General features: G+C 42.9%; 1 protein-coding gene across 1 annotated transcript in view; it reads right to left on the bottom strand.

Moving 5' to 3' along the window:
- The window catches only part of LOC109867253 (zinc finger protein ZFPM1-like), a 92763-nt gene that overhangs the window by 48559 nt on the left and 22782 nt on the right, over positions 1-21422 (bottom strand). The window lies entirely within an intron of this gene.

Raw genomic sequence — 21422 nt, 5'->3', positions numbered from 1 at the left:
AGGATATCAAATTCTGCACAACAGATTCCGTAATGTGTGAAAAAATAAGTGCTATTCCCTGAATGCAACATTTTTAATACATTTTATATTTGGTACACTAAAGCGGTTTTACTAATGTCATAATAAGATAATGAACTCACACCTGATATTGTATTTCTATAATCCCTGCTGACTACCTGCCGATTTTGTTGCTGAGCTATTTTAGACCGGCGAGGATAGCCAAAATTAAAGCATAACAATATCATGCTTTAATAATAATTATAATAATTCTTTAAAATAATAAAAATACATTTATATTCTCCTAATAATTATAATCCAGACTAAGTAAAACCAAGGATGAGAACACAAAACCTTTCCTTGTTTTCATCAGACCCAATCCCCATCATCACGGTCTCATTCTATTGGTGCAGGTCGGGAACAGCTCTCTCCTCACATGCTTTCACTCTACTGTCACACACAGAAAAGGTTCTACATAAGACCACTCTAATTATGAAAGCCCACCAGTATTTCAAATCGGATTGGATGCCACAACTCTCTGTAGACATAACGTTACAGCCTATTCCCAGGAGAGCACATAGATTATTAATTCATCTCCGGCCCTATTCCATAAAGACGATTAGGAACCGTCGAATAGGTGTAAATGGTTATTCTACTGATTACCATGGGAGAAAATGAACAACAAATGCAAACAAAGGTATTGCAATTAAGTCTTGGGGCACAACACAATTTTAAACAAGTACATTTGTCAAATTAATACTGGATATTAAAATGGGATTTTACCCCATAGTTTGTAAATGAATTCCCATGAGGTTGTGATGAGCGAAGTGGGATTGTTCCAAGCTAAAGCCGTGACTGGGGGGCGTATATATTTACACTCCTAGAACAAAAAGGCCTATAATCTATACAAAGCACACAACAATACCCGTGAATAAAGAGTCTTGTAGAAAAAGAGAAAGGCAATTTTTCTAATTCTGTTAATTTCACTTCCAAGCAATTAAAACGAGGCAGAGATAATGCTTGGAAACAATCGCTGCCTGACAAAGTGTTTCGGTCTTTGTAAATGAAACATCTTTAGGCTAATTTTAACTTCCACGCCTGCATGGTTCACTGTTTCAGATAAAATGAACAGTTAGATTTGGACCTTAATACTAAATAAAAAAAGATGAAAGAAAAAAGATCGATCCCGAACACAATATTTTAGAATGATGTGGCTTGAGCTTTGGTAAATCAAATGTACAGTATATCTGTCAGGACATTTTCATACAATTCATTTTCCTTTAATCATAATTGTACAAAGGGACTTCTCTGTATAAAATTCCAATTATATTTCTTGTTAAAAATGTAAGTTTGAATTATCATTTCTTTCCTCATTACTGTTCTGGTTTAATGAATCAATCGCCGCACCACTGCTTTCAGACATCAAATTGTGGGGAATAAGTTGAAACTTTTGCCTCATTTATCCACAAAAAAATATATTATATTTTTCCCTCTTCAGGATAGTTGGAAGAAAGGATAGTACGGGTTACTTGATAAGCATTGTGCCATCCTACATCATCTGAACTTTTCAAAAGTTATAACAACAACTTGTTTAAAACTCACTGAATAAATTGACTGTTAAACAATTCAGAATTAGACTTAATTTTAAAAAATATGAATTTGTTAACCAATCATATTAGGTATATTAAGTAACTGAAAACAACACAGAAATATGCCACACAATGGAGATGTCGCCGAGTATAATTTGAGGAGCAAATGTCTGGACTGTCAATAAAGTATTGAAACATCTAGTATATAACCTGAACTGATATCATTAGCCAAATTCTGAAATAAGTCTCAAGTCATTCATGTGCGTGCACTCACACAGACAAACACACACACACACTAACCTGCATGCATCTGTGACACAGAATTTTCATCATAAAGACAGTGAAAAAGAAAGAGAGCGGGTTGGGGGGAACTCAGAGCAGCCTCCAACTCCATCTGCCACTCTAATACAACACAGAACAAAGTGTAAAGCTGATGAAGGCAGAGGAGATACTGCTTTATTAACTCGCCGTCCACATCAAACCTGTGTGCTCAGCAGCGGTGATTAAACACAGAGACAACACATCAAACCTGTGTGCTCAGCAGCGGTGATTAAACACAGAGACAACACATCAAACCTGTGTGCTCAGCAGCGGTGATTAAACACAGAGACAACACATCAAACCTGCATGCTCAACAAGACTGATTAAACAGTCGCCGCGCCTCGCCAGCTCTTACACTAATACTCATCTTACAAAACAGCAGAACAAGAAGAGAAGCGCTACTTGTATCAGACAATCAGACACTTGTGAGAAAGAAGAAAATCTTAAAGGAGGATATTTAGAGAGAGTGAGAGAGGCCCCTTCGTATGTACTCTTGAAGAGGGAACTGGGTTACCTGACATAGAGTCACATGCTGAAGAGGAGCCTCTTATTGTTCAGACTTAAAGGAATGACGAAGGATTGAGTAAATATTATTTTAACTTCAGTTCTATCAGGTCTTTCAAGCTTGAACCCCCAAGAGGGTTTAAAGCCCACTTCAATTATCAGAATTAAGCTTTTGTTAAACTTTGCAAAAAATGTAGTCCATGCGATCGGAATGATTTCTCTAATTTGATATCTAGGTGAAATAAAACATATATTTCCTTTGATCCGAGGAAAGTAATGATGAATGACTTCATTGATTACGCCGTAAATTAAACAAATCTAGCTAAATGTATAGAATTTGAATTTTAATAGATTTTCGTTTTTTTGCATTATTTGTAACTTATTTTTTAACTTATTTTGTACATAATATTCCTGCTACCATCTTTTATAACTTCTGGACATCAGAACAGCGGTTACTCACCACGAACTGGCAGAAAACTACACTGCTCAAAAAAATAAAAGAAACACTAAAATAACACATCCTAGATCTGAATGAATGTAATATTCTTATTAAATACTTTTTTCTTTATATAGTTGAATGTGCTGACAACAAAATCACACAAAAACTATCAATGGAAATCAAATTTATCAACCCATGGAGGTCTGGATTTGGAGTCACACTCAAAATGAAAGTGGAAAACCACACTACAGGCTGATCCAACTTGGATGCAATGTCCTTAAAACAAGTCAAAATGAGGCTCAGTAGTGTGTGTGGCCTCCACGTGCCTGTATGACCTCCCTACAATGCCTGGGCATGCTCCTGATGAGGTGGCGGATGGTCTCCTGAGGGATCTCTTCCCAGACCTGGACTAAAGCATCCGCCAACTCCTGGACAGTCTGTGGTGCAATGTGGCGTTGGTGGATGGAGCGAGACATGATGTCCCAGATGTGCTCAATTGGATTCAGGTCTGGGGAATGGGCGGGCCAGTCCATAGCATCAATGCCCTGGTCTTGTAGGAACTGCTGACACACTCCAGCCACATGAGGTCTAGCATTGTCTTGCATTAGGAGGAACCCAGGGCCAACCGCACCAGCATATGGTCTCACAAGGGGTCTGAGGATCTCATCTCGGTACCTAATGGCAGTCAGGCTACCTCTGGCGAGCACATGGAGGGCTGTGCGGCCCCCCAAAGAAATGCCACCCCACACCATGACTGACCCACTGCCAAACCAGTCATGCTGGAGGATGTTGCAGGCAGCAGAACGTTCTCCACGGCGTCTCCAGACTCTGTCAGTGTGAACCTGCTTTCATCTGTGAAGAGCACAGGGAGCCAGTGGCGAATTTGCCAATCTTGATGTTCTCTGGCAAATGCCAAACGTCCTGCACGGTGTTGGGCTGTAAGCACAACCCCCACCTGTGGACGTCGGGCCCTCATGCCACCCTCATCTGCTCAAACGGTCAGAAACAGACACATGCACATTTGTGGCCTGCTGGAGGTCATTTTGCAGGGCTCTGGCAATGCTCCTCCTTGCACAAAGGCGGAGGTAGCGGTCCTGCTGCTGGGTTGTTGCCCTCCTACGGCCTCCTCCACGTCTCCTGATGTACTGGCTTGTCTCCTGGTAGCACCTCCATGCTCTGGACACTATGCTGACAGACACAGCAAACCTTCTTTCCACAGCTCGCATTGATGTGCCATCCTAGATGAGCTGCACTACCTGAGCCACTTGTGTGGGTTGTAGACTCTGTCTCATGCTGCCACTAGACTGAAAGCACCGCCAGCATTCAAAAGTGACAAAAAAAATCAGCCAGGAAGCATAGGAACTGAGAAGTGGTCTGTGGTCCCCACCTGCAGAATCACTCCTTTATTGGGGGCTCTTGCTAATTGCCTATAATTTCCACCTGTTGTCTATTCCATTTGCACAACAGCATGTGAAATTTATTGTCAATCAGTGTTGCTTCCTAAGTGGACAGTTTGATTTCACAGAAATGTGATTGACTTGGAGTTACATTGTGTTGTTTAAGTGTTCCCTTTATTTTTTTGAGCAGTGTATTTTTCTTTTAACGAGTCTGACGAGTCTGACGTGAATGACATACTGCTTTCCCGGGAACAGGTCAAAATCCCCGTCATTTGCGCGAAGAGAAGGCGGAGAAAAAGTGTCCGGAGGGTGGGCTGCCTTCTGAGAATTCGTAGGCGATCGATTAAACCCCCACTGCTTTCCGTTTTGCTTGCAAACGTACAATCTTTGGAAAATAAAATCGATGACCTACGCAGAAGACTAAACTACAAACGGGACATTAAAAACTGTAATATCTTATGCTTTCACGGAGTCGTGGCTGAACAACGACAGCTGGCTGGTTATACGCTGTATTGGTGGGATAGAACAGCGGCATCTGGTAAGACAAGTGGTGGCGAACTATGTATTTTTGTAAATAACAGCTGGTGCACAATATCTAAGGAAGTCTCAAGGTTTTGCTTGCCTGAGGTAGAGTATCTCATGATAAGCTGTAGACCACACTACATACCTAGAGAGTTTATCTGTATTTTTCGTAGCAGTCTACATACCACCATAGACAAATGCTTGCACTCAATGAGCTGTATTCCGCCATAAGCAAACAGGAAAACGCTCAGCCAGAGGCAGCGCTCCTAGTGGCCGGGGACTTTATTACAGGGAAATTTAAATCTGTCTAACCAAATTTCTATCTGCATATTAAACACCTCCCTCTGCAATAAGAGAAAAAAAAACTGTGGACCACATTTACTCCAAACACAGAGACGCATACAAAACTCTCCCTCGCCCTCCATTTGGCAAATCTGACCATAATTCTATCCTCCTGATTCTTGCTTGCAAGCACAAATTAAAGCAGGAAGCAGGTGCCTCCTGCTTTAAGTGAGTCGGTCAATAAAAAAGTGGTCAGATGAAGCAGATGCTAAGCTACAGGACTGTTTTGCTAGCACAGACTGGAATATGTTCCAGGATTCTTCCAATGGCATTGAGGAGTACACCACAGTCATTGGTTCATCAATAAGTGCATCGATGACATCATCCCCACAGCGACCGAACGTACATTCCCAAACCAGAAGCCATGGTCTACAGACAACATCCTCACTGAGCTAAATGCTAGAGCTGCAGCTTTCAGGGAGCAGGACTCTAACCTGTAAGCTTATAAGAAATCGTGCTATGCTCTCCGACGAACCATCAAACAGGCAAAGCATCAATACAGGACTAAGATCAAATCGCACTACACTGGCTCTGGCGCTAGTCGGATGTGGCAAGGCTTGCAAACCATTACAAACTAAAGGGAAGCACGGCCACAAGCTGCCCACTGACACAAGCCTACCAGACGAGCTAAACTACTTCTATGCTCGCTTCGAGGCAAATAACACTGAAACATGCATGAGAGCACCAGCTGTTCCCAGAAGACTGTGTGATCATGCTTTCAGCAGCCCATGTGAGTAAGACCTTTAAACAGGTCAAAATTCACAAGGCAGCAGGGCCAGACGGATTACCAGGATGTGTACTGCGGGCATGCGCTGACCAACTGGCAAGTGTCTTCACCAACATTTTCAACCTCTCCCTGTCCGAGTCTGTAATACCAACATGTTTTGAAAACAGACCACCACAGTGCCTGTGACAAGAACACTAAAGTAACCTGCCTAAATGACTACCGACCCGTAGCACTCATGTCTGTAACCATGAAGTACTTTCAAAGGCTGGTCAAGGCTCACATCAACACCATTATCCCAGAAACCCAAGATCAACCCCAATTTGCATACCGCCCTGACAGATCCACAGATGATGCAATCTCTATTGCAGTCCACATTGCCCTTTCCCACCTGGACAAAAGGAACACCTATGTGAGAATGCTATTCATTGACTACAGCTCAGCGTTCAACACCATAATTCCCTCAAAGCTCATCACTAAGCTAAGGACCCTGGGACTAAACACCTCCCTCTGCAACTGGAACCTGGACTTCCTGATGGGCCGCCCCCAGGTGGTAAGGGTAGGTAACAACACATCCGCCACGCTGATCCTCAACACAAGGGCCCCTCAGGGATGCATGCTCAGTCCCCTCCTGTACTCCCTGTTCACTCATGACTGCACGGTCAGGCACGTCTACAACACAATCATTAAGTTTGCCGATGACACAACAGTGGTAGGCCTGATTACTAACAATGACAAGACAGCCTAGAGGGAGGAGGTCAGAGACCTGGCCGTGTGGTACCAGGACAACAACCTCTCCCTCAACGTGTACAAAGGAGATGATTGTGGACTACAGGAAAAAGAGGACCGAGCACGCCCCCATTCTCATCGACAGGGCTGTAGTGGAGCAAGTTGAGAGTTTCAAGTTCCTTGCTGTCCACATCACCAACAAACTAACATGGTTCAAGCACACCAAGACAGTCATGAAGAGGGCATGACAAAACCTATTCCCCCTCAGGAGACTGAAAAGATTTGGCATGGGTCCTCAGATCCTCAAAAGGTTCTACAGCTGCACCATCGAGAGTACCCTGACTGGTTGCATCACTTCCTGGTATGGCAACTGCTCGGCCTCTGACCGCAAGGCACTACAGAGGGTAGTGCGTACGGCCCAGTACATCACTGGGGCCAAGCTTCGTGCCATCCTTTTATACCAGGCGGTGTCAGAGGAAGGCCCTAAAAATGTATCAAAGACTCCAGCCATCCTAGTCAGATTGTTCTCTCTGCTACTGCACGGCAAGCAGTACCGGAGCACCAAGTCTAGGTCCAAGAGGCTTCTAAACAGCTTCTACCCCCAAGCCATAAGACTCCTGAACATGTAATGGCTACCCAGACTATTTGCATTGCCCCGCTCCACCCTTCTTTTACACTGCTGCTCTTCTCTGTTGTTATCATCTATGCAAAAAAAAATAGGGTCACATAGAAATGTCCTTGTTTTTGAAAGAAAAGCAAATTTTTTGGCTACTAAAATAACATCAAATTGATCAGAAAACAGTGTAGACATTGTTAATGTTGTAAATGACTATTGTAACTGGAAACATCTGACTTTTAATGGAATATCTACATAGGCGTATAGAGGCCCATCATCAGCAACCACCACTCCTGTGTTCCAATGGCACTTTGTGTTAGCTAATCCAGGTTTAGAGTTTTAAAAGGCTAATTGATCATTAGAAAACACTTTTGCAATGATGTTAGCACAACTGAAAACTGTTGTCCTGATTAAAGCAATAAAACTGGCCTTCTTTTGACTAGTTGAGTATCTGAAGCATCAGCATTTGTGGGTTCGACTACAGGCTCAAAATGTCCAGAAACAAAGAACTTCCTTCTGAAACTCATCAGTCTATTCTTGTTCTGAGAAATTAAGGCTATTCCATGCGAGAAATATCAAGAAACTGAAGATCTGGTACAACGCTCTGTACTACTCCCTTCACAGAACAGCGCAAACTGGCCCTAACCAAAATAGAAAGAGGAGTGAGAGGCCCCGGTGCACAACTGAGCAAGAGGACAAGTACATTAGAGTGTCTAGTTTGACAAACAGATGCCTCACAAGTCCTCAACTGGCAGCTTCATTAAATAGTACCCGCAAAACACCAGTCTCAACGTCAACAGTGAACAGGGGGTGCAGAGTTCCTCTGTCTAGTGACTGTATTCTTTTGCCCATCTTAAACTTTTATTTGTATTGGCCAGTCTGAGATATGGCTTTTTCTTTGCCCTTCTGCCTAGAAGGCCAGCATCACGAAGTCGCCTTTTCACTGTTGACGTTGAGACTGGTGTTTTGCGATAATGGGCCTCTGTACGCCTATGTAGATATTCCTTCTTTTTTTTTTTACAGCCGTTTCTAGCTACAATAGTCATTTACAACATCAACAATGTCTACACTGTATTTCTGATACATTTGATGTTATTTTCATGGACAATTTATTTATTTTTTTCTTTAGAAAACAAGGAAATGCCTAAGTGACCCCAAACTTTTGAAAGGAAGTGTACATGTACATATTACCTCAATTACCGACTAACCAGTGCCCCCGCACATTGACTCTATACCGATAACCCCCTGTATAGTCTCGCTATTGTTATTTTACTGCAGCTCTTTAATTACTTGTTACTTTTTATTTCTTATTTATTTTTTAAACTGCATGTTGGTTAAGAGCTCGTAAGTAAGTATTTCACTGTAAGGCTGTTGTATTCGGCGCATGTGACTAAAAACATTTGATTTGATATGAAATCCTGGTGACATTGATCGCTCTGAAGATCTCCAAATCTTCAGACAGATGAAGGACCAGAGTGCAGTAGGGTGATGGGCGCCACAGGTGACCACAATCCCTGACATCGCAGATAAGCCCGAGGGCCTCTGGGCTACACTGCTCTGCGCTCTCACTGCCCTGACAGCAGACGAGTGGCAGGGACTCACTCTGGACCGAGTCAGGGAGATGGAGGCTCTGAAACAGGCTGGGGCCCGGCACACCACTCTACCTGGGTTTAGAATTACCATACCACTCCCTAGCTGCCTCACCAGCCCTCAGTGAAGACCCAGGCCCACATAGAGGCTATAGAGAGGGCAGTCACACACTCTATAATGCCTGTATATGGGGATGAAAGGGAAATTAGCATGGTTGGTACACTACATACTTTTCTTCCCATAAAACACAGGTTGTATGTAGAATGTTGGGGTTGTGGAAGATAAAATAAGTCTTCCATATTTTAGTGGCTGCATCTCATGTCATTCCATCACTTTATATATAAGTAGCATTCCTGTGAGCAGAACTGTCTGTCAAACCGCAGCCAGACTAAACACAGTCAGAAAAGATGTGAGAGCTATAGTCTGTAACTGAATAGAAAAATATATCTGCATAAAATGTCTGTCAACGCCATCAGTGAAATCATACGAATGACTGATTATAATACTTATGATAATGAGTGTGATTATAATATGATGATAATGTGTGGCAATGATATTCATGTGCACAGGGCATTGGAGCACTTCAAACAGGGCCCGCCTGATCCCAAACGTGGACCACGTGACAGCAGGACGTCAAACATCAAACAGTTAAATCCCCGGACAGAGCACTGAGGTACAGAAGCTTTGACAACCCCCCCCCCCCTTTCCTTTACATCTCCCCAAATTAAATCTCTCTTTTCCCTTTACTACATCCCTCACTCCATCCTACAGTATATAAATCACCCCCCCATTTCTCCCCTTTCCACCCTGCCATCTCTCTTTTATATTCTTGCTCTCCCGCTTTCTTCCTCTCTACCCCCCCACCACCCCTCCCTCGCGCTGTGACTGGGAGCGTCACTCTGTGCGGATAGCTGGGAGCCGTTCTCGGTTATCGGCTCCTGCAGACTCTCTCTGCTGGTCTGATCTGTCTCCTCTTCATTAAGCAAATACGCCGACGTGGAAATGAAAACATAATAGCTATTTGATTTCCAGCGAGATATTTTGCATATTGGTTCGGAGCTGATAGTGGAATTTCATCAAGTCGTTCTATTTTTTCTTCTTCATTGCTTTAAAAACTGAATTACTGAGCTGGGCGGCTTCAGCAGGATTTCTTTACATTGCTGGGAAGAGAGAGGAAAAAAAGCATAGTTCCCCAGGAAGACTACTTAAACGATTAAATATCCCCCATTTCCCCTTTTTCTCCTTTTGATAACACGAAATACATTTAAAGAATTCACAGTGCTTTAGGTTCACTATACAAATCAGAGATAGGAAGGAGAAAATTAACTCCTTAATGAGCAGGAGCTCTTCTCCCTGATAATGGTCCAGGGGAGACGACGGGGTGAATGAACCCACAGAAAGAGAACGGGACTAGGGAAGAAAAACAGGAAGGAGTTAGTAACATGGAGGGAAACCAGCTTCCTTCTGCCTGGATATCACTCTGTGGGCCCTGAGAGGGCAGGTGTGATGGTAGATAGCACCAAGGTTACCCACTGCCCAGCATCGCCAGTGATGGATTGTCCAGTACAGGGGTATACTTCATGCCCCCATGAGAGAAAAACTACCCCTGCAAGGGGAGATCAACAAACCTCTTCACACCAATCTATCAGATAGCACCACCTCTCAAGAGGACATTTCTGCTGGGCTAAAATAAATCTTCCTCTTGTTTTCCATGTTGGAACATGGTGTTTTTAGCCCTGATAGGGTCCAAGCGTCTTTGAGCCTCATACACACTAACAGCATTACATTCACAATGGCATTCTTACTTTTTCATCTAGCTCCACTAGCTACAGTACCTACTAACACAGCATTTTCAGATGAGTCCAGATTCTGTGACACTTCATGCGCAGCAGGGTGGGAAAGCAGGTTGTTTAAGACACTCGTTATACCAACCACACCTTATACCTTGAGATACAGTATATTCCCCACATCAATGGCATCAAAACAGCATTGTGTGCACCAAGGTACATGGTGAATGGTGAGGTATAAAACAATATCTGTAATTGCAAGGACATTTTACAAGATTTCATCACCTTTGTTTGGGTGCAGAATACAGATTATTATCAGCGAATTTGCATTTGTCAATACATTTCACACGGCTTAAAAATCAACAGGCTTCTGGTATGGAACATTCAAGAGCACAGCAACATCTAGCTGTGTGACCTAGCTATGACCTGGTGACCTCTCAACCATTTTAGTTATTTGACTATAAACGTCACTGTCCTTGTAATTACAGCAACTGTTAAAGCATTAACAGTTAGCAAAATAGTAACATCTAACAGTAATGTTCAACAGGTTATATATATATATATATGACACTTCATAATCATAATGAGGTTCTTATATGACCAGTGTGGTATATGTTCCCTCTCTAGGATACAGTATGTGGAATGATGTCCCCTCCCTCCCTAGACACACATCACAACGGTTCCTACTTGGCACCTCATCAAACACTCTCCCGGTGAAAGATGGTCATTATTATCAAGACCATGATACTATCCCACAGAGGTTATATAGGAGGGCAGGACCTACGATCCACTCATTATAGGATGTACTGTACGTAAGAATGTGTGTGTTGTGTTGTCTAAAGGGAAAATTGTGTACTGTATGTGCACCCGTTTTCTTGTGTTTAAAAATGTCATTTCATTTTAAGAGAAGGTTTTGCATCACGCTGCCTTTACGTAGGAGGGTTATTATGAATACATTTCTCACTCACACACAGACACAACCTCCGAAAACAAGACACACACAGACACAAAAACAACCACTATGAAAAACATTGACAACAATTTTCCCTAAATAAGAAAAAACGACACTGTCCTACTCGATCCCATCTCCATGGTCATATTTGCTCTTGGGCAGAGAGTACAGCCAGAGCAGAGCACGAGGGGAGAACCAGGGGGAGTTGAGTTGCCAGGCGGCTTGAGCCGAGACCCTGGACTATTGAAGCCAGGCATGCAGACAAGAGCCAGGCGATAAGCGCCCTGATAAAAGATTGAAAATAGCAGCAGATTTTAACTTTCCCACCGTTCCCAAGATCCATGGGGAGAGGGGCGGGGGGTAGGGGGGGGTTTGAATCAACTACTTATTGCACTGCTCCCTATCTATCCTGAACAACCAGCAAGGCCACTGAGTGGGTATACTGACGCACTCAGACACACACCCCTCCAATTCAAATTTTAGACTAGTGTGTGCGTGTGTATGGAAACTGGATAGAGGGACCTTTTGCAATAACATCTTCCTCCATCTTTTGATCCTAATACATACACATTTCACATAAATCTAATGCTCTGGACTTCCAACATACACAAATAAGGTACAAGAGGTTTGAAAATGTATCCTTCTCCTTAGTATAGGAGCCATAAATAGGTAGTGATTCTGGGGACTATAGCGTCCAGCTGTGGGTCTGTACACTGAAACCAAGTAAATAGCTTGCTGAGCCAATTGAAGAGATGCACCTATTAGAATCAAAATGGGCATTATTATAGGCATCACTAGGGGGTCGTAAAGGGGTCACTATACCCCCCCCTCCCTCACACACACACACACACACAAGGTCAGTAGATCTTAAGTTTGACTGTTATTTTCCAAAACAGAAACCACAGTAGAACAATCTCTCCACACTCTAGTCTGGAAGGATAAATAACAGTGATATTGTTGCATATTCTTTATCAGACTCTCACATGCTATATAGGAAGTGTCCTTGAGCACCGATGAGAATTTCACACACATTCTCATAGAATGTAGGTAATTTTGTGTCAAGTGTGTGTAAGATCTTAGGGTCAAACTCATAACTTGGCTTGGATCCTAACATGGCCTTTTACGCCAATTACACGCACACTTAAGTAAATCTACACAGGTCTGAGTAGTTCATATCCTAACTTTTAGTTTGGTGCCAGTTTTTCTCTGTGCCATCCATTTTCAGAGCAACACCACTACAAGAATGGAACTGGACGTGCAAACAAAGAAAGACATCTGAGTGAGTCAAGTTAGAATCTTGGTAATTACTTATGTGGGAGGGAATATGTGAGAGATCTCATAAGAGGAGGATGATTGCAATCCCTCCACCGCTCTCCTCCTTGATCTTAACCCTGAATGAAGATGGGAGGGGGAATGATTATGATGGTATGCAGAGGAGAGGAGAAGAAGAGAGAAGCCTCAACCCACTGCCATTTCTCCTCCACTAACGCTCTCAAAGCGCTGACAGAAACCAGCAGGAGATCTAAGCACCTCCTCCTCCTGAGCCTTGTTCTATCTCCTCCTCTCTTTTTGTCTGAAGTGCCGCGGCCTTCGGTTGGCCGTCTTATCTGAGTGGTGACCCTGAGGCCTTAGCTTAACTCTCCAACCAGAGGGGCCTACAACCGTTGCCACTGCTCCAACAGACAAACACTTACACAGGTGTTTCTGCTAGCGCGAGAGACTAAACACATCCCCGAGCCAGAGAAGAATAAAAAACTGCCCAGATTTGGATCAACAAAAAAGTGCTCAAAGTGCAGAGGCTGCTGGGAAGCTGGAGCAAAAGTGACCCCCAGTGAACGTGTTGGGGGTTAGGGTTTAGACTAGACTGATATAGCCCTGATAGGAGACGATTAGAGGCCTCGACTCATGGCCTAGCTGCTTTTATCCACTTAACGCTGCTTTATGCAAGCTATTGGATCACTGTGATCTCTCTATGCTTTGATATCCAAATTGTTCTGGCTTGTATCTACAGTGTTTGAGTACCTTTAAAATGGTGTTAACTACACAATGTATTTGCTTACTAAGAACGGCAGTATCATAGCCTACTGTTCTCTTAGTACTGCTTAGTGAGTATGCACCTGCTCTTTAACCCACTCAGTATACCGGCTGCCCTGTGGAAGTCACAACTGTGTATTTCTAAAATGTGTAATATCTGCACATAACCTGTTAAACCACAATACTCTTTTATGGCTCTCCGGTAATTGTTATGACTTAATTATACATCCTAAAAGAACATAAAAACACTCAACACAGTGGTTACTGCTACTACCCCCTGAAGAGAAACCCTGGAAAAGGAGGAGCTGCATAGAGCCAAGATATACAATAACACTAGTCTTCCACATCACTACATCCAACTTACCGAGGTATTGCATGATCATATGACCATAGGACCATGTCAGTTTATATCGGTCTAACAACAAATTTCTGATTTAGAGATCAAGAAAAATAAATTGAAAGGCCAAAAATAAAAAGAAGGGCAGAGAGCGGAGAAAAAAAAGGGACACGGAGAGTAAAAAAGGGGGGGGGGGCAGAGGAGCGGATGGCAGTTGAAATGTTATCTGTCCCTCCTGTCACATGGCTTAAAAAAATAAAAATAAAGATCCTGGGAGTGTGAGTGTGATAACTCTGTGGAGCATGTAGAGGGGATGTAGAGGAGATAGCATGGGGTTAGCTTGTTAAATATAACCCACTGCATGGCTGGCAGCAGCAAAGAAAGGGGGTATTTTCAAGAGGCAGGGCATCACTGTAGCCCTCACTGCTCTGATAACATCCAGAAGGGGGAGAGGGAACGCAGCCCAGAAAAGATGCACTCACATCTATGCATCTTCCCTGGTTGCAAAAGGAAGTATCAGCACCCCTCGAACGCAAAAAGTCACAACGGGATTTCTGATGGGAAAAATGTGTTCTTCTCAGATGATGGGACGATACGGGGGAGTACAGCCAAATGTCAAAGATGATAACTGTAAGAGTGTAGAGAAACAAGTGAACATACACAGTACACACCCACACACACAATTGAATGCACATACATACATAAACACAGAAACACATACCATTTGAATATATGGTATATGATTTACTAAAATAACCACAATGGAAAACTAGTTATAAAAAGTAGCTGTATAATAGGCTCAAACCTTGTAGTTCCCACACACGTTTATTAAAACAAAAACGCCTTGATTACAAACATAGTTATTACTGGTACAAAATGCAATAAAGCTAAATGCTGGTTATTTCCATTGAAAACAAAAAGAAAAGAGCACCAACATGTGAGCATTGGAGCATATCAAATTGGGTGTCAAATGAAAACTAAGAGCCTATATTTTGGGGAAATTAAGGCCTAGATACCATTTTTCAACCGTATTCCATCTTAAAAATGAGGCATGGCTTTGATTTCTGGATAAACAGATGGAAAAGGGTCTTAGAAAACATCTACCAGAAAAAGTATTTAAAGGTATCAGAAATACATCAGAACACAATAAATGTTAACGTACATTTCATTTTGGTGAAATTGATTACCTTCTGTAAGTTTAAGAAATATTGCCTTGTAATTTGGTTACAAAAAAATCACGTATTTTGTAATCTCTCCCTCTAAGTAACAAGTAATGGTTGACCTACCAATTAGCTATAGTGATTTCACTGATATCAATTTTGTTACCAAACTCATAATTGGTAACGACATTACCAATAAAATAAATGACTGCAAATGAATGGGCTACAATGACAACTCATAATAATCACAAACCACAGTTGGGTCACCTGTACTGTCCTCCCTTCCACTGGCATACTATTACGTTCAGCTCATAACTCTTTCCCTTTCTGTCATCTGGTGGTCAAACCACAGACTATTAAAAAAGTCAATCTGGACAACCCCTCCCTTGCTCTATCCCTCTCTGCCTTTCTCTCCCGCTCTCCAGTTAATGTCAATCTCTTACTGACACCTACCCATGAGCCCCCTCTCTTTCCATTTACTTTAACCAGAATCCTCACCCACTGAGCACCGAACGACACCGGATGTTCATGCACTGTGCTCTACTGTGCTGCGCTGTGATGTCCAAAGCCTGTGAAACATGAGGAGAAGGACATTCACATCCATAATTATGCATTTCTTTTTAGTACATATCAGGGACCCATGATGTAATTCCGTTACCGTAATTTTGTTTGCGGGTGTAAATCCACTTAATTTACTGTAGTTCAATAACCAAGAGATATTTATAACCTCAAGGTGCCATAGCTGACTCCATTCTTTCTGCAGACATAATCCAACCTTCATTCGGAACAGTTATTTTACAGTTTTTGGAAAACATGGACGCAAACTGTTACCACAGTTTGCATCTGCACAGTTCTTCAACAAAAAATGTTTTGGTTACATTTTCAGCGGAAATTGTTAAAAGTAGTTCCTGTGCATAGAGTTGTATTGTGTGTTAAACGTTGAAATCAATGTTTTTGTTTGTCATACATTTTTAAATGAAAAAACTGAGTCAAAACGTAACTCAGTTACTGTGGAATTGCCCCACATATTTTAAAATAATACGACAGGTTAGGTATTAGTTTATAGCTTTAACAGTGTTATGTTGTCTATATAAATCACTTCCTAATAAAGCCATATGATTGGTGATCTTTCACAAAAGCTAGGTCTCATCATTAACTATGAGCACTATGGTTCCTCTATAGTTGCAATTAGTCATAAATATACTTATACATTTTAGTAGGATATACATCACCCTTAGCTGAGGGAATAACCTAGATAAAAGCCACAATTCATCAGTCACTAGCTGAGCTGAGTACATACCACAGCTCTCATTAAAACAGGGTTGTTTCATTAGTTTGGAGTATTAGTTAGCTCTGATAAAGTCTGGTCCTGTCTTGTCTGGTCTGCCGTGGTGTGCAGTGCCAGGGCGAGGTGTGTCTGTGTGGATGACTGTAGATAATTTTAATATCAGGCTGGTGTGGATTGCTGATAGTGTTTTAAGGCAGGGCCCAGTGGACTGAAAGCTGGTAGTACCTATCTGTAATTAGTAACCATTCTCTATCACTGATAAGATAAACTCACCCTGACCTTTTCAATTTTGGTCGCCATGGCAACAGGCACTCTACCCCCTATATTATTTTAGTGATTAAACAGCCAATAGCAGGGAGATGTGAGAAACTGATAGGGATGATTAATAACAGTGTTGGTTGAAGTGTGTGTGTGTGTGTGTGTGTGTGTGTGTGTGTGTGTGTGTGTGTGTGTGTGTGTGTGTGTGTGTGTGTGTGTGTGTGTGTGTGTGTGTGTGTGTGTGTGTGTGTGTGTGTGTGTGTGTGAGAATGTGTAGGAGGGCCGTCAGTGTCACAGAGCCATATGAATAGGCTCGGGTAGGCTTTTTGTGGTGAATAATGGAAATTTAAGATGAGCTGAAAGGGAAATAAAAGCAGGGGGATGAGAGCGATAGATGTCTCCTTTTTGAGAGGCACTCTCAGAGGAAAGGGAATATTAACGTTACCTCCCCCTTCCCCCTCTCAGCCTAGCCCATTGCCCACCACTCTTGAGGTTCAGCACTGGAAGTGTTATCTTTAGATTAATAATAAATGCTGGATTCCAGTATTACACTCACTTAAACCGTGTGGTTTTAGAGTGAGGAAAAATACCTTACTCAGAGAAGCTGCTGGAAATTCAGATGGTGAAGCTTGCTTATAAATGTAACCATTCATACTGCTATTACACTGTTTCAACCAGGATACAGCCCCAAGAGTATAGTCATGGAGAGTCTTCTTATACATGGACCTTCCTGCATGTGCCATATAGTCGAGAAGGATTTAATCTAAACGGGACTGAAGGTTAAAAGTAACCCAAAGATGTAATATAATGACCCCTCCACAGTCAGCCCAGTACATTTGAACTATTAACCAGTCCCATCCTCTAACATCACTAACCAGACCAAACTCCCATAATCTTCACCTGGGCCCCAAAATCTCCCTTTATTAATACCAGTGAGGCCCAAAATCCCACTCCCTGGAACAGATCAGTCAGCATTTGCATAAAAAGGAAATAGCAGGAATAAATGCAAAGTCTGACCAGTTGACTGAAAGGTCACAGTGGCTTTGTACAGCATGAGGACAAACAAGCCCGGGCCATGACAGTGTTAATCGGTTAGATCGCTGCGCTGATACAAAGAGAGAATCTTTCCCTAAACTAAGGGGAGATCTCCGTGCATCTCTACTGGGGTTTTATATTGCGCCCTTATTACTCAGAATGTAGGTAAGGCACAACTAAAGAGCAGTAAGCTTGGTGCTGTAACTTTGGTCCACACCACAGTGTACTTTGATATACAGTAGTGTTTGAGAATATGCACATTTCGTGTAGTCTCCATTTTGCAGCTATTGGGAAATTGGGAAGGAGGGTCAGTGGAATGTGGTGCCATGAAGGATTTAGCCAATCAGATAAACGTCAGCCATTCTGAGATATTTCTGAGATAAACCATTCCACAATATCTCTAGAACCATTCCAGGCCTTTCAGTGGAAGAGATAATGAATCCCATAGTGCTGAGTGATGTGCTCACAGAGGGGATCAGACACACACCTACTGAACAGTCTACACACACCATTTTGAAAACCATTTTTCGGATAACACAGTGCTGGGATAAGCACTTAGAGTAGCACTTACAAGGCCAAGGGGCTGTTGGACACACACACGCATACACACACACACACACAGGGCATGTCCGCACGATTGCTTGAGTAAGCGAATTAACCACAGTGATGGCTGAGGAGACCCTCACAAATGATTTCTTATAGTCTGTATCACTTCCCTGACAGTTGATGTTCCACTTTCTTTTTCATTATTTATTTATCTATTTTTGCTTTGTGTGAATTCAGCAAAAATACTTCTAAAGCACTTAATGGTGCTATCGAGAGCCCAGATCTGCTGCCACACGCTGCCTGGCGGTTTCATTTGAGATATTCACAGGCCGGCCCCAAAAACCGCAGCATTATCAAACGTCTAACGAGACTGACACGGCCAATTATTGACAAATGATTCCTTTAGAGCGCACCCGGCTCCCTTGATGAGCACAGAGTTCCTTGATGAGCACATAGTCCCCCCTTCGTCCTCTGGGCCCGAGGACTCGTGTCTATCAGATTCTATTAAACGCTCAACACTTTGGCGAACAAAGCTGCCCGCGCCTTGCATTGCATTAACTGCTATTATACACTCATGAACTTTGTCAAAATCATAATGGTTCCCTCTTTTATGCTCTTAACAACTCCAACCACTTCTCTTTTTGTGCCACTTGTTATAGGCAGATGAAGGTAAAAAGATGTCTTCGAACCATCAGAGAACAATATGTCAGAAGACTGAGGGGACACCAATTGTGCTGGTTCCACACATATCCTTATCAAACATCACAGCTCTTGGAATTCAAAGTTAAAGAATAGGAACCATTTGAATACCCAGAAGCTAATATCTATAAAGGAACTAATGCTTTATCAGAAATTTGTACTGTGCACTTTTGAGTCTCCAGCCTCCTTATCAATTGCATCGTAATCGGGGGACTTTGATGCATGACGCGATGGCTCAGGTGATAGATAGAAGCTTCTGATGAGCTCAGGTGGACAGAGAGGACAAAGGGATCAGGGGATAGAGGGTAAAAACAAGTCTGAGACACATGAGATGAGAACTTTGATACAGGTGCAACAGAATAAGAACACTAGGCAACAGGCCCAAAGGTCAAAGGAGAGATTTAAGGAGGGAGGGAGGGGAAAGTGAACCCTGTGTAAAAAAACAGTTAGTAAATGAGGTAGAGGGTCAGGACAGACAGTGGGTTTGTAAAAACAAGGGCTTGACCCACGACCCGTGGCTGGTGCCGAGGCTTTTTGTTTTTCAGCCCAGGCCCTTTACTCCCTCTGCCAAGTCCACATCCTCTCTAACGAGGGCGTAGTTTCTTAACATTCATCATCGCTGAACTCTGAAACTTTATCAGCTCCGGAGCTCGGCGCCACGGACACGGCCCCGGCTTTCTCAGCTCTCAGATAGGCCTGATAACACACTGATAGATTACAGCTGATTGTTTTACTTCAGGGGACACTGCTGCTGCTAATACTAATAATTTGACAAGACTCACTGGTGAGGGGAGGAGGGGCAAGAGCACAAAGAGGAAAGGGAAAAGACACTAAATGAGTTGGAGAAAGGGAAAGTGTGTGTCTGTCAGTCCGTGTCTGTGTGACGTTCTTTGTATTGATGATGGAGAAAGAAAGAAAAAGGCAAGGAATAAGGAAGGAAATATCTCATTCCATGAACGAATAGGTATAAGAGATAAAAGACGAGAAAGGATGAGGGGAAAGTAGAGAGCGGATGGTTGACTAGAGGACATTAGCTAGATCTCATTGCTGGGATGGCGACAACCATCCATCCACTGTTACCTTGTTCTCCTGGTCCATTGCAGCTAATCTTTAGCATGCATCAGGAGCCAGGGACAGAGGGCACCTCCACCCCACCTCCTGCCTCCCCGACTAGGCCTGAAACAGAGCCCCTCTACCCCAGGACTCACACTGATGCACAGATGCACACACACAGCCACACACGGACCAGAGGCACAAAGAGCAGCGGAAACCTTACCCTGCAGGGGATGGCGCGTCAGGTGACCTACGGTTTAAAACAGGGTCAAGTGTGATGCACAAGGACACCACACAAAGACTAGTTTCTCGCTACAGTAGCAATCTATAACAAACCAGAGAGAACAGATTGAGATAAACCAAGATAGAGACAGCTCTTCCATTTCGTTATCTGTTGAAATTCATTTGACATTTTTCTACACTGAACAAAAATCTAAAACGCAACATGCAATACTACCGAGTTAGAGTTCATGTAAGGAAATCAGTCAATTGAAATAAATTCATTTGGCCATAATCTATGGATTTCACATTGGTCGGTCACAGATACCTTTAAAAAAAATAAAGTATAGGCGTGGGTCAGAAAACCAGTCAGTGTCTGGTGTGACCACCATTTGCCTCAGGCAGCGCGACACATCTGCTTCGCATAGAGTTGATCAGGCTGCTGATTGTGGCCTCTGGAATGGTGTCCCACTCCTCTTTGGCTGTGCGAAGTTGCTGGATATTGGCAGGGACTGGAACATACAGTAATACACGCTGATCCAGAGCATCCCAAACATGCTCAATTGATGACATGTCTGTTAAGTATGCAGGCCATGGAAGAACTGGGACATTTTCAGCTTCCAGGAGTTGTGTAGAGATCCTTGTGACATGGGGCCGTGCATTATCATGCTGAAACATGAGGTGATGGCGACAGATTTTTTATTTTTTTTTATATATATATTTTTTTAACCTTTATTTTACTAGGCAAGTCAGTTAAGAACAAATTCTTATTTTCAATGACGGCCTAGGAACAGTGGGTTAACTGCCTGTTCAGGGGCAGAACAACAGATTTGTAACTTGTCAGCTCGGGGATTCGAACTTGCAACCTTTCGGTTACTAGTCCAACGCTCTAACCACTAGGCTACCCTGCCGGCCTAGATTAATGGTAAGACAATGAGCCTCAGGATCTCGTCATGGTATCTCTGCGCATTCAAATTGCCATCGATAACATGCAATTGTGTTCGTTGTCCGTAGCTTATGCCTGCCCATACCATAATCTCGCTGTCACCATGGGGGATTCTGTTCACAACATTGACTTCTGCAAATCGCTTGCCCACACAACACCATACATGCTGTCTGCCATCCACCCCGTACAGTTGAAACTGGGAATCCGTGAAGAGCAAACTTCTCCAGCGTGCCAGTGCCCATAGAAGGTGAGCATTTGCCTACTGAAATCAGTTACGACGCCAAACTGCAGTCAGGTCAAGAACCTGGTGAGGACGACAAGCAAGTTTCCTTGGGGCC

The sequence above is a fragment of the Oncorhynchus kisutch genome, linkage group LG22 (genome assembly GCF_002021735.2).
Source record: "Oncorhynchus kisutch isolate 150728-3 linkage group LG22, Okis_V2, whole genome shotgun sequence".
NCBI classification, from domain to species: Eukaryota; Metazoa; Chordata; class Actinopteri; order Salmoniformes; family Salmonidae; genus Oncorhynchus; species Oncorhynchus kisutch.
This window is presented reverse-complemented; position numbering and strand designations above follow the sequence as displayed.